Source organism: Salarias fasciatus, chromosome 14 (genome assembly GCF_902148845.1).
Source record: "Salarias fasciatus chromosome 14, fSalaFa1.1, whole genome shotgun sequence".
Lineage (NCBI taxonomy): Eukaryota > Metazoa > Chordata > Actinopteri > Blenniiformes > Blenniidae > Salarias > Salarias fasciatus.
Window position 1 is genome coordinate 13313902 of NC_043758.1, and position 13280 is coordinate 13327181.

Consider the following 13280-nt stretch of genomic DNA (forward strand, 5'->3'; position numbering starts at 1 on the left):
TGGGCAATTTTCTTTCTTTTTCTTTCTTTTTCTTTTCTTTTTTATTTTTAACCGTGTTGCTTTGGAGCTTCACTGTTGTTCAGAAAACACAAAATGCCACACAGAGTTGCAGGCAGCGTATTGTCTAATCACAATGACTGTGTATCCAGGCCATCCAAGCTGAAACACACATGCAGTGTTACGCTGCTGTTAATATTCACCACAACGAAAAACTGAGAACATCCCACCAGGAAGAATTTCCAGTTCCGCGACTTTATCCCCCTGCAGACGAGACTGCAGGGATTTGGTGATTAACTGATTAGGTGCCACAAAATCAATACCTGGGTTTAATAATGTGTTTGCTGCTTAAAGCCTTTTTTAAGAAAATAAAACTGGTACAAAACACATGCCTAGTTCTACATGTTTGAGATATTCATTGCTATGTTTTTGTTGTTGTTTTTTCTTAATTTTGTTCCTGGTTGATGATGAAGCTGAAAGAATTTTATTGCCGAGTCAGCTCTTTGGAAAACGCTGGGCCACATTTATTTAATATCACTCTATGACATTTAAACATGAAATAATTAATAGATTATTGTTGAATGAAAACTGGTGATATAATTTTAAATGCGCATTATTTTCATTTAAAAGAAATAAAAAAATAAACGTAACATTTTCAGATGTATTAAAGTTTCCCTCTTTGAGTAACTCCTCAGCAGTTTAAGGGAAAATAAAAGCCCCCCCCCCCATAAATGGCTTCACACATTCTTGATCCTTATAGTCAGAACAATCGCTATCAGATAATGAACGAAGTTGCCTCTGAGACGATCTGTTCGGGCCTTTCGCTGATGAGATTTGTTGACCAGTCAGACCGCAGAGCATTACCCTCCTCACTCTTTATAATAAGAACGTGCTTATCTAGTCAGAACTAATGCATGTGGTGTACGCTAACAATAAGGACTCTCTTATCACCGTGAGGGCTGCTGTTTGTTTTACATGTTTATTACACACCTACTAAAGCCATCCAGCTGAACGGGAGGCCCCCGGGCACACCCTCTGCCCCTGTGTTGTAAATATTCCCGTGGTATCTGTTCATGTCATTGTTGTTAACTTTCATTATTAGCCCAAGAGTATGATTTGTGGTTAAAGGGGTAGCATAGGCATGTAATGTTAATATAGCCTAGAGGTTAACGCTCCAACTATAACGCCGCGCACACACACATACACACACTGTTCACACTTCTGATTTGAGGTTACAGAGGAGGACAGCATGGGCCTGCAGCTCAGTCACAGACGTTTTTTTTTTTTTTTTTTTTTTTTTTTTTAATGCTTTTTATAAGAAGAAAATGGGGAAAAACAGGTTTTTCTCTCGCAACCAGCAGTCCCAACTCCACCCAGTCAATAGCGGCTCTCAATATGGTTGCAATTAGGAGCGCTGTGGAATCGGCTCCCTGTAACTCCTAATACGGCGAGTTGGCCGGCGTGGCGGATAATTTCCAGCCGGAGCATGGCAGTTTGGCGATAAATCTCAGGCAGCAGGAATCATCTCAAGTATCAGGAATAATTTAATATATTTAATTAAGTGAAGCATCCTCTCTCAGTAGTCTTTTCACATTTTTTTGCGTCCTTCAGCCCTCCTCCGCTCGAGTATACGTTTGTTTATGCTGCATAGCAGGTTGGCTCCCGCTATTTGCAAACCCACAGTTGGCTGATAGGAAGGAATTGTGAATTGGAAAACTTCCTGCTTCAGTTTGATTGCCATTCGCTCAATGTTGAGGTTGAATAAAAATTATTTAAAAAAAAAAAAAAAAGCGACTTGTTTCTAAATGACTGCATACTCAAGACTTGTGTTGACAGAATTAAATCTTGAGCATAGGGCTGAATTTTAGCCTTTAGTTTGGACCTTTGCTTTCTTGCTCTCATTCTCTTGCCAGGTTGCAATTTGCATGTGTTGAATAGGGCTCCAATTTTGTTCAGGGGCTGGAGGGAAAATTCAGACAGGTTGAGAAAAGGGGGACAAAAAAAAAAAGGGAAGGCTGCACACCAAAATTACCCGCTCCAGCCCCCGTGAATCGAACTGCATTAAACATTAGATTATCAGTGTTTGACAGTGTAAAGAGCCTCCATCGCGGGCTTCCCTCACGACGTTTCTCTTTCTTACCTTCCAGCGAGCGGAAACCGCTCAGAGGGAGGCGGAGTCGCTCCGGGAGCAGCTGTCCTCGGGTTCCCAGTCCCAGCAGCTCGGCAGCCCGGCCAGGCCGACCCCAACGCGGTAACTTGTTTCTCTGACTGGCGGGGAGGTATCGATAGCCTGCAGACAGCAGGCTCTTTTCACGCTAGAGGCGGTTTTACCAGATTACAGCCTCGATTTATGGAACGCTGATATCAAAGGTCATGCACCGGCATCATCTGTAATGCCTTTTAAGTGGAAACAGGTGATTGGTTATCGATTAAGTGATTTATTGGATCAATAGGAGAGACATTTACAGCTGCATCTCAAAAAAATGTTGGGTTTTTTTTTTCATTTTCCTGTAAGCGTGTTTTAACATTCAGTATATAAACAAGTAGCTAAAATGATTTTTTAGAAATATTATTGTTCCTCCTTTTCACACAAGCATTTTGAAATATGAATTTAGAATAGAACAGGAGAAGCACTCCACATATCAGTTTATGTAGAACATAATTTTTGCTATCAGAATTAGTTGTTTGAAAAACGTTCCCCCCTTTTTTTGGAAGCACATGCAATTTACACTCCGATTCCTCTATTTGCTGCTCCTCGGAGATGTATGATCTTACTGCTCAAATGAAGCGACAGATCTTTTAAGGTGATGATCAGGTGAGATCTATAGAAATCTGTGTAGTTTAGCGAGTCTAATAAGCGAGTCTTCGAAGGTGCCAAAAACAGGCATTATGATTATCATTTGTAAGTTATGTTAATGTTTCCCGAGCAGGGTTTTAAATAGCTTTTTCTAGATACTTGTGAAGGTTACAGATTGCTTATCATCCCGTCTGGCCTTTAGGAGCAGCCGGCTGAGGCTGAGCATCCCACTCGAATCTGGAGGCGGAGCTCAGGGCCAAAGAAAGGGAGACCGCCCAGCTGGTGGAAGATGTCCAGAGACTGCAGGCCCAGCCTGACCAAACTCCGAGAGACCACCAGCTCCCAGATCTCACAGCTGGAGCAGCAGCTGAGCAGCAAGTCTGCAGTTCTCAAGGTACCAGCAGAGCACGTGTTTTTCAAGGATTTCAGTTATTTTCATCCCGTTTGGCCATTTCTACTGGGACTGTTTCCTCTTTGCAATCTTTTTAACTGACACTGTTGTTAATTGTAGGCATTGTAGTTTGTGCATGACATATAAATGATTGTTTGGAGGGGTTTTTTCATGTCTTTTTTCTAATCTCTTTGTGCTTTCCAGGAACTGGAGAGAAACTGCAGAAACAAGCCGATTATGAGGAGGTTAAGAAGGAGCTGAGGTGAGGAGTCATTTCTGCGTGTGTGTTCATTACAGGAGTGTCCTTGACATGTCTTCACCGCATTTAATGTCTTTAGAATTGTTAAATAAGATGCACGTCGTCATTTAAGGTTTGAGCGGCGGCATTAAGTTGACGCTTGTATGTCTCTCGCTTTACGTCGTGATACTCTTGCTCCTGACCCCTCGACCTTTTGGAGTCCTTAACGAGACAGAAATAGAAAAGCTTGGCTAAATGTGCAGTGTACCTGTAGTTCTGAGTGTTTAAAAAGGATTTATTTTTCGCTTTCTTTCCTCAGCATCCTCAAGGCTATGGAGTTCGGGTCATCTGACTCCGTGCAGGTAAAGGATGGACCGTGGACATCATGCTGCACCAATAAAGTTCTAAGGCCTCATGTCTTAAGAAATTGTACACCCAGACCCTGGATCTGTGACCCACGGCTCCAGAGCCTTTCAGCTCCTTTGTAATGTTGTGTGAAAAAATGTAAAAATATATTTATTTTTATTCTTAACATTTCAAAAGTGATTCAGTAGTTTTATCAACTGAAACACGCCATCTGGTCAGATGCCTTCACAGCAGCTGATAAACTTGAGGTCCTGATTACAGTTACTAGTAAGATAATACTGGATGAATCCAAATAATGGGAAGTCTTGAAGGAAATTGGTTGAGTTGTATCGAGAGGGGGCAGGTTGGTTTTTTGCAATAACAATGTTGGTTCCTCTTTACATTTTATATGTGAGGACAAATGAACGTGTTGAAAACATCTAAAACTGATAAAATGGCTAAAGATGAGTGAAAACTTCTTAAAAAAAAAATCATCAATAAAGACTTACAGAATGTCTAAAATGCTGGCAAAGGAGAATTCAAGGATTATTTGTTGTAATACCAGCACACTGTTCCTTCACTTGATCCAAATTTTCATACTGGAACCCTGTTAAATGGCCACTTGGCCTGACTTTACAGTGCTTGAAATGATACTGCATACTTTAAATTCTCCTGCAACTAAGTAGCAATGCCAGTCGGTTTAAATACATCCATAATCATTCCTTGAAAAATGATCAGAAAGGACATTCCCGGGAGTTTTTCAAACAAACTTGGACCCTTTTTTTTTTTTTTTTTTTAATCTTCAAATGGTGTAGTCCTGTAAACTACAACTGGCTTCTCAAAAAGCCTCATCTTATCTCCACTTCCCCTCCCCTCCTCTCCCCTGTCCGCCAGGACTCGTCCAAACCCCTGGAGGTACTGCTGCTGGAGAGGAACCGTAGTCTTCAGTCGGAGAGCGCCGCTCTGCGCATCGCCAACACCGAGCTGAGTGGTAAGTCCGTTACGTTAGCGTTGGAAAAAAGGCTCGCGCACACGGGACAGACCGCCTGCGTGAAAGTCACTCCAACCAACAAAACCGTGGCCGAAAGCGTCGCACTCTGGAGACGGAGGGAGAGTTGAGCTGAAATGGAGTTATGTGGAGATTACATCAGATCAGTACATGTATGTATCAATGCATACAGATACTTTTTCTCTGAGAATACTTATCTTTTTGTGAACGTTTCTGCAATGCTTTGCAATACTCGAATCTTCCTCTTCAGCCTCCTTATGCCTCGAGTCGTAACTTTTTCCCATCAAGGTACAAATATGTTGTGTGTTCAGCCCCCGCGCTCTGTTTGAGGAGGGGAAACAGGCGTCGTTGGTGTTTGTAAAATCCCCCCAGCAGGAGGTCAACCTACATGGTAGGCAGACTGCATTACAGCAAAATGAGGACAGCATCCTCTGCCCTGTACACGAGGATGCTTGCCCTCTGCAACAGTGTTTATGGGTTTGAAATGTCATGGCTTTAGGCTTGAATTGTTGAATAGCTTTGAATTGATTAACATTCACAGTAAGGGAAGCTTACTGTCTTACTCGATCATGTTAAGTCTCAATGGTTATGCATTAGAATAATATTTCTCTCAGCGCTTATCATCAAGATGAATTCAGTTAGTTACAAGACTGAGAAAATGCATGCTGTATATTTCTCCGGTGACTGTAAAAATGTAATCGGTGTAACATAAAAAAGAAAAAGGTAAAATAGTCTGTGCTCAGTGTTTTTGGTGACCTGCATCTGTTTTTTTTTTTTTGAGCCATATGAAATGTTTTCTTCTGTGGATGTGCTTCATGTGAATAAAAGACAATACTGCTGCATGTACAATGGAAGAATTCAGACTGTCGGAGCGTCCTGCAGCTGGATGGAAGAGGACTCGCGTGGCTATCTGAGGACATCATTTTGCTCTATCCAGTTGCTTCCTCATTGCCTCTGAGAGAAAGAGAGCGACTGAGCTCTAGGCCAAGCTAATCTGGTTAAGTGGCACAGTGTCAATTGTTTTGTTTGTCCTTATTTTTCTTCCAGGCTGTGGCTTACAAGAAAGGTTGAAATCACAAATGCATGGGCACTTTGTCTGGGGGGGTTGGCAAAAAGGAAACAAAGTTCATTAAATTGGAAAAGACTTGAATAAGATAACCTTCAACTTTTGTTATTTTGTTTTGTTTTTTTTTTGTTTTGTTTTTTTCCTCTCTCATTTTGGAACCCCTTTTTGTTGACTCCCCCATAATGCATTGTGTGTTTGACCTTTCTTGTAGGGTCAGCCGGGCGAAAAGGGACAGAAGAGTCCGCAACGAAGGAGGAGACCATGCCCGGCGACTCCTCTTCCTCGCCCCCTCCTCCCCCTCCCTCTCTTCCCTCGCCTCTCAGCTGCCCCTGTCTCGCTCTCACACGGACCCCCTCAACACTGCCACCACCACCAGCAGCAGCAGCAGCAGCGAAACACACCCTTTCACTCCCACGGGCATTGGGCAGGACTTCTACTCCCCCGTGTTCCCTTTGGTGGGTGGTAAGATGGCTTTGAACTCCCTGATTCAGCGGCAGCTGCTCCAGACCTTTTACTCCAAAGCCTTTGCAGGAGTCGTCTGGAATCCCCAGTGGGGCGCTACTGTTCACCCCCTTCACCCCCACCCTCAGCTCCATCCCTACCTCCACCCCAGGCTCAGGGTCCGCCGCCATCCCCCTGGCGGCCAGCAGCCCCCAGCCGCCCCCGGCCAGCCCCGACATGGCCCCCGTCAACGGGAGCAGCACGGCCGGCAGCGCCCCGTCCCCGTCGCCCAGCCACTCCGACGCCACCACGGGGAGCGTCCTGGACGGCGAGGACATGGACACGGCGGAGATTGCCCGGCAGGTTGAAAGAGCAGCTGATCAAGCACAACATTGGCCAGCGCGTGTTTGGCCACTACGTGCTGGGACTGTCCCAGGGCTCCGTCAGCGAGATCCTGGCCAGACCGAAGCCCTGGAACAAGCTAACCATCCGTGGGAAGGAGCCCTTCCACAAGATGAGGCAGTTCCTCGCCGACGAGCAGAACATCCTTGCACTGCGCAGCATCCAGGGGCGGCAAAGAGGTCAGTCTGTGTTCCTTTAATGCGCCTGTGCGTGGGGGAGTGCGTGTGTCTTGCATGTGCGTGTGTGTGTGTGTGTGTGTACAGCCCTGCACAGAGACATTGATTAGCGTGTCGATATGGACTAGCTTTTATTTTCCTTTCTCTTTCCTAACTCCCATTCTGTGCCACACCTGTGTGTTTTGAATGAGTTTCCTAGTCACGCACCGATCCCAAGAGCCTCTCCCACCTATTGCGGTCAATACAGAAACCTTTCACACGTCGATACTATTGATCGGTGGGAACTAGGAGGAAGCCAGGGGTACTGTTAACTACGGCGAGATTCGATTAGCCCGGGCCTGCTTTTCTTAACGCATCAGGACATTTCTGATAGAAGGTGGTCTCAGTGGTACAGAAATACGACAAATTTTACCAGAGAGTCGAAGACAGAGGGGGGGGGGAAAAAAGGAAAACGACAAAAAGAGGAGGCTGTTGTTAGTGTCTGAAAACCTTTTAAATAATGAATCCCTCACTAGTCTGTCTCTGTAGTGGTTTTAACATTTCTGTGAGAGGTAGACGTTTGATTTCTTCTGGGGCCACAGATGGTGAAGATCAATGCATTTATAGTACTCTATAATGTGCATTGGATGGAACAGACACTCCTTATGTTTGCCCAACGTTTCGAGGCACCATACAGTCTAGCTGTAAAAATAAACAAAACACACAAGTGCTGTAACATAGTGTGTGGTATATTGTTTTTAACAGAGGGCTCAGGCCAGCCCCAGCTTAGCCGAGTGTTTCAGGATGCTCCGAAGCGGAGAACCCTCTCCGATACAGCTTCACACACAGGTCTGTCCCCTTCACACACAGAGATTCGAGCACGTTCTGTCTGTGTGGCATGTTTGTGTCGGGGTGAACTTGTATCTATATTGTGTGTGCGTGTGAAGTGTTGCCGTTTATTAATTGTGGGAAGGCGCCGAGATATAAATGTGCCTTGAAGGTAACCACACAGTTTCAGTGGCTTGCGTCAAAGGAAAAGCCAGCATGTGTATTTAGGGATTTTATTGGTGGCTGTTATTCTGTTGGGAGTGTTTACTGTACGAACCCTGTAGCACGTGTGCATGTGTGAGCTCCAGAGGGACCAGGGAAATCTCGACGATCCCTCCAGTATCGCTTCCTCGTAGCTCAGTGGTGGGAATGCTGCTCTTTGTGCTGTGCTATGGCGTAATCATCTGCCAGTGTTCTCTCCCATCGCCTCTGTTGGTAACTCCTGCTTTTTAATCTGATGAGCTTTTTTTTTTTCTTTTTTTTTCATCTCCTCCCATTCCCTCTTCCTCTCCTTCCAGGTAACATCACGGCTCGTGTCCGCACCCCAGAGGCAGGTTCAGACGAGGCCATCAAGTCTATTCTGGAGCAGGCCAAAAGAGAGCTGCAGGTGCAGAAAGCTGGGTGAGATAACTTTTTTTCTCTCTCTCTCTCTCTCTCTTCAGCTGCGGAAAAGTCAGAGTTTAGAAGATGTTACATCATGTCTGCAGCTCTCCTGACGGCCTGTTCTGCTCACCTCCTAGATCTGTCCCACGCTCAGCCGTCGTACACAGGACTGAAAGGAGGGGGCGGAGGTGGACTGGGAAGTGGAGGGGGCAGCGGATCAGACGAAGCGATCCGCTCCATCTTAGAGCAAGCCCGCAGAGAAATGGAGGCCCAACAGGCTGCGCTGGAGCCCATTCTCAAAGCCTCATCCTCGTCTTCCTCCTCGGCCTCGCTGTCCCAGAGGGACCTCCTGGCTCCCCGCTCACAGCCCCCCTCCCTCCCTACAACCCGCTGGCGCTTTCCCTCAAGAAGCCTCCCAATTCGCTCTTGTCCTCGCCCTCGTCCCCGTCTCCAGTCCTGGACTTCAGCTCCAGCGTGAAGCGAGAAGGCCGAGCTTCTTCGGGGATCGACATGTCCGCCGACGGAGCTCTCAGACTCGGCCGGAGCTCTGAGAGCTCGGGCCGCTCGGGGAGCGCCGGAGGAGTGGGTTACTGGAGGGAAGCAGTGGTGGAGCAACATGCATACAGACACTCGAAGAAGCTTCTCTGTGCAGACAGGAGAGGACAACCATAACCAGGAAGACTCCAAAGAGGTGAGAGCCGGGGGGAGTGTCTGTCTGGAATCTCACAACATTCATTTTTAAACTTTGATATAATACAGGTATAAGGAAGACACTAGTATCTGTTCTCACTATTACTGCAGGTCAAATGACTTTGCAAAGCAGCGCTAACACACATACACACACAAAACTTTTGGAATATCTCACGTTTGTGTCGCGGCTCGGTGTTCCCTTTGCTCTACATGGTTGCACATCTGAGTTCTTCTCCCCGTCCTGTGTTTCAGGGAATACTGAGTGACAGTCTGTCTCGACACAAACCGTGGAACAAGTTGAACCAGAGGAGCAGAGAGCCATACCTCTGCATGCAGCCATGGCTGAACGGAGACCAGGGCCAAAACACACACACCCAGCAACCTCAGAACCAAGGTAAACTCATCACACACACACACACACACACACACACACACACACACACACACACACACACACACACACACTGTACGGACCAGCACAACTGCGCTCCTTGGGCTGCAGTATTAATCTGAAAACCTGATTAGAGCTCGTGATGAGCTGTTTCTGTCAGTCTGTCACTCACCCCGCCCAACGCGCCCCCACCCCCTCCTCCGTGCTTCCCTCCCACCTACCGCCACGTCCCCCCACCATCCCCCCATCCCCAGTGCTGTGGCAGTGTCAGCCAGCAAGCTGCTGGTTTGTCATGTCATAGACAAGTTAGTGTTGCAGCGCCAGATGGCAGCTCTGTGTGTCTGTGTGTGTGTGTGTGTCTGTGTATGTCTGTGTGTGTGTGTGTGTCTGTGTGTGTGTGTGTGTGTCTTTTCCTCTCTGGGGGTGTAAACAGCAGCTAATGTACACTGACAGCTCCTCATGACTGCTCTCTTCCAGCCTGCTGAGCTGCACAGCAGTGCTACACAGACAGAGACAGGGAGATGAAGAATCGGAGGAAGAAGCCAAAAAAAGCTTCAAACTGAAAACTTAAGCACCTTTTTCTGTTTGTTTAACAGGAGTTAAATTAGTTGATGCAGCCTGACTGAAGTCCCTCCTGAACCCAGCGGGGGGGAGGAAGTGAAGCTGTGTTTGTCTGACATGCTAACATGCCACCCACGCCCTTTCTGATCTCTCTCGCTCTGACTGTTGTGCTCCACCAGAGGGTACTCCCAAGACGTCAGCGAGCTGCAGCCCGGCCCCCGAGTCCCCGCTCAGTTCGGCTGAGGAGTCCGTCAACGGTCTCGCCGGGGATCCGCTCGCCTCGCAGTCCTCCGGTCTCAAGCCTGCGTCTGAGGACCCCTCGGGCGGGGAGTCCCAGCCCGGAAACCCCGCTCCCCGTACCAGGTCCTCGGGTCTCAGCATCCAGGAGATGGTCGCAATGTCTCCTGAGCTCGATACTTACGCCATCACCAAGAAGGTTAAGGAGGTGCTCACTGACAACAACCTCGGTGAGAAACTTGGATTAAATTTATTTTACTCGATTGGTTTCCAATATTCTGAAATTATAATTTTGTTCCCCTTTCTCTTTACATCAGGCCAGCGTCTGTTTGGGGAGACGATCCTGGGTCTGACTCAGGGTTCAGTCTCAGACCTGCTGGCCAGGCCCAAACCCTGGCACAAGCTGAGCCTGAAGGGTCGGGAGCCCTTTGTCCGCATGCAGCTCTGGCTCCAGGACCCTCAGAGCGTGGAGAAACTCATGCACATGAAACGCCTGGAAAAGAAAGGTGCGTCACAAAGACTGCTTGAGAAAAAAAAAACAAAAAAAAACAACTACAACTCAAGTAGATAAGCAAAGGCTCGTAAAAGCCTTCATGTTATCCGTGTAAGTGTTCGTTTATTTTCAAAATGCGTTCAGGAAAAAAAAAAAAAAAAGCCCAGCACGCAGCCCCTGAATACCACATGCACATCTGCATACACAATCTCCTTTGTGCAGGACAGCAGAGCATGTTGTGCAGATCACAGTCATCTTGGTGTGATGTCAGTACCAATCAGGACTGCAGACATCACGTACTGTATGCGATGTGACAGCTCGGGGACTGCCGGGGGCCTGCTTACTCACAGTCATCAGCACTCCTCTTCATCATCGTCATCATCATAATAATCATCAGTGTCTATAAGCTCGTGTTTTTACTATTTGCGAGTCCGGAGCCCGCTCCATCACTTCATCATTCCGTTTGTAAGATTTTTAAAGAATGGGAGAGCGGAGAGGCCTCGCTCCCCGCCGCACTGCTCACTTGAAGCCCTCTCCCCCTCTGTCCTGCTCGCTTTCTGTGCAGAGGAGATATTTGAACCTGCCGGTGGGCTCAGCCGTCCAGCATCCGTTCTCGCCACTGATATCACAAGCTAAACACACAAGGGCGAAAAACAACACTGACCTTACATCAGTGTGTTTGGGGGCTTGGACCGGTGGGGTTACTCTGCACTCAACATCGTTTTAGACTATTGACCAAAAGTAATGCATCCGGCTAGAAATAGGCAATAGTCCTGGCCACCAGCGGAGCCCAGAGGAAAGACATGGACCTCATCTAGAGCAGCCACATTTGACCTCCCACCCTGGTGGTGCAAGCCTTTGAGGCAGCGCGCAACTTTCAGCGTGGTCTAACCTTGCTCTGAGGGGTTTTCCCCCGCAACGCTGATATATCTGGCAGCGCGTTATGGGGTGGGTAAAATGTCAACCTCATGCGAAGCTGCCATGAGCTGTTCATTTTCAGCCTGCTGGTGCCCTCAGTGAATGGTGCTGCTTGTTTGCTGTAAAATGGAAGAGATGCGTTCATTGTTGGAAGCAGAAAGTAAGACAAGCCCTCCACCTAGTGGTTATGGAAGAGGACAGCATGGCTCGTGTTCAAATCATGAAATCTGTGCATCTGAAGCGGCTCTCCTGCCGTCTTCCATATGTTTTCATCCAGTTAATTGAATATATCTGAATTTCTTATTCCAAATCCGTTAGCACTTTTTTTTTTTTTTTTTTTTTTTTTTTACCCTTTGAAAGTTTACCATATTGTGTAGAATTGTGCTAACGCTTCTTCGCTGTTTTGTGTCATTGCAGCATACATGAAGAGGCGGCTGAGCTCCCTGAGCGATGGACACTCTGTGGACGGAGCTTTGGCGGGGTCAGACTACGTGCAGGGCTCACAGAGTCCCGGGCAGCAGCAGCTGAAGAAGCCCAGAGTGGTGCTGGGCCCCGAGGAGAAGGAGGCCCTGAAGAAAGCCTACCAGCAGAAGCCCTACCCCTCCCCCAAAACCATTGAGGAGCTGGCCTCCCAGCTCAACCTGAAGACCAGTACTGTTATCAACTGGTTCCATAATTACAGGTCAGTGTTTCACAGAGCTGTTCGGTATATTAGAACTTTGTGAAATATTTCCTGTGTACGATTTAGTGGGACTGCGTTGTCTGACTGAACCCACGTTTGTCTCCCAGGTCACGTATCCGACGGGAGCTCTTTATAGAGGAGATCCAGGCAGCTGGAGGGGTAGGGCCTGGCAGCGAGGGGGGGTCTCCCTCCCTGCGTGGGTCCAAATCGGGCGAGGGGGACAGCTGTGATGGGACAGAATCGGAGGGCACGGCGGAGACACGCCAGGGACTCGGCATCGGCCTGGAGGATCACAGAGGAGCATGCAAAGACCACGACATGGAGGCCGAGTCTGAAGCAGGGGGATCTAATAGCTCCCCCACTCAGTTAGACTGCGTCACCTCAGGCTTATCCGGCCCGGGCTCCAGCTGCGGACAAGCTGGACTGGGGCTCTTCAGCCTCACAGAGGCGTCCTCCAGTAGCTCGGCCTCTAGTACTAACATCCCAGCCTCTGGCCCCGTCAGAAACCCTAGGGACAACAATCTGCGCAAGAAGAAAGCAGCCAATCTCAATAACATCATCCACAGGCTGGAGAAGGCAGCCAGCAAAGAGGATCCCTCAGAGTGGGAGTTCTAGCTCCCCCCTGACCATCCCTCATCCCTCTCGTCTCATAACCTCACAACCTCTAACCTTGGACCCCTCCTGCTCTGTTCCAGTTGGAGAGTGGACACAGCCAAAGTCAAGCTCAGCAGCCATTTTTATTACATAGAAGCTTTCCAAAAAAAAAAAAAAAAAACAGAGGAAAGGAGCAGAGAGTGGTTGGCAAAACCCTTAAAAAGAAGATTTACTGAATACACAGAAGAACAAAATAAGAGAACTTGAGTGTCTCTCCTGTTTTTTTAAACTGAGTTTTGTTTTTGTACTGAGATAAGCACTTAGCCGTCCTGCTGGCCTCTGGCCCTGCTGTACCTCCCCCCTATCACCAGCCACTGGTGCACCAGACTGGTTAGTCCTGAGCTGGGGTCTGACCCACAGCTGGGGTTGAAACCTGGACTCA

At 47.7% G+C, this 13280-nt stretch overlaps 1 pseudogene; it reads left to right on the forward strand.

Annotated features, from left to right (window-relative positions):
- Positions 1-13087, forward strand: part of LOC115400742 (homeobox protein cut-like 1) — a 54359-nt pseudogene extending 41272 nt beyond the window's left edge.
- The last annotated feature ends 193 nt before the right edge of the window (positions 13088-13280 follow it).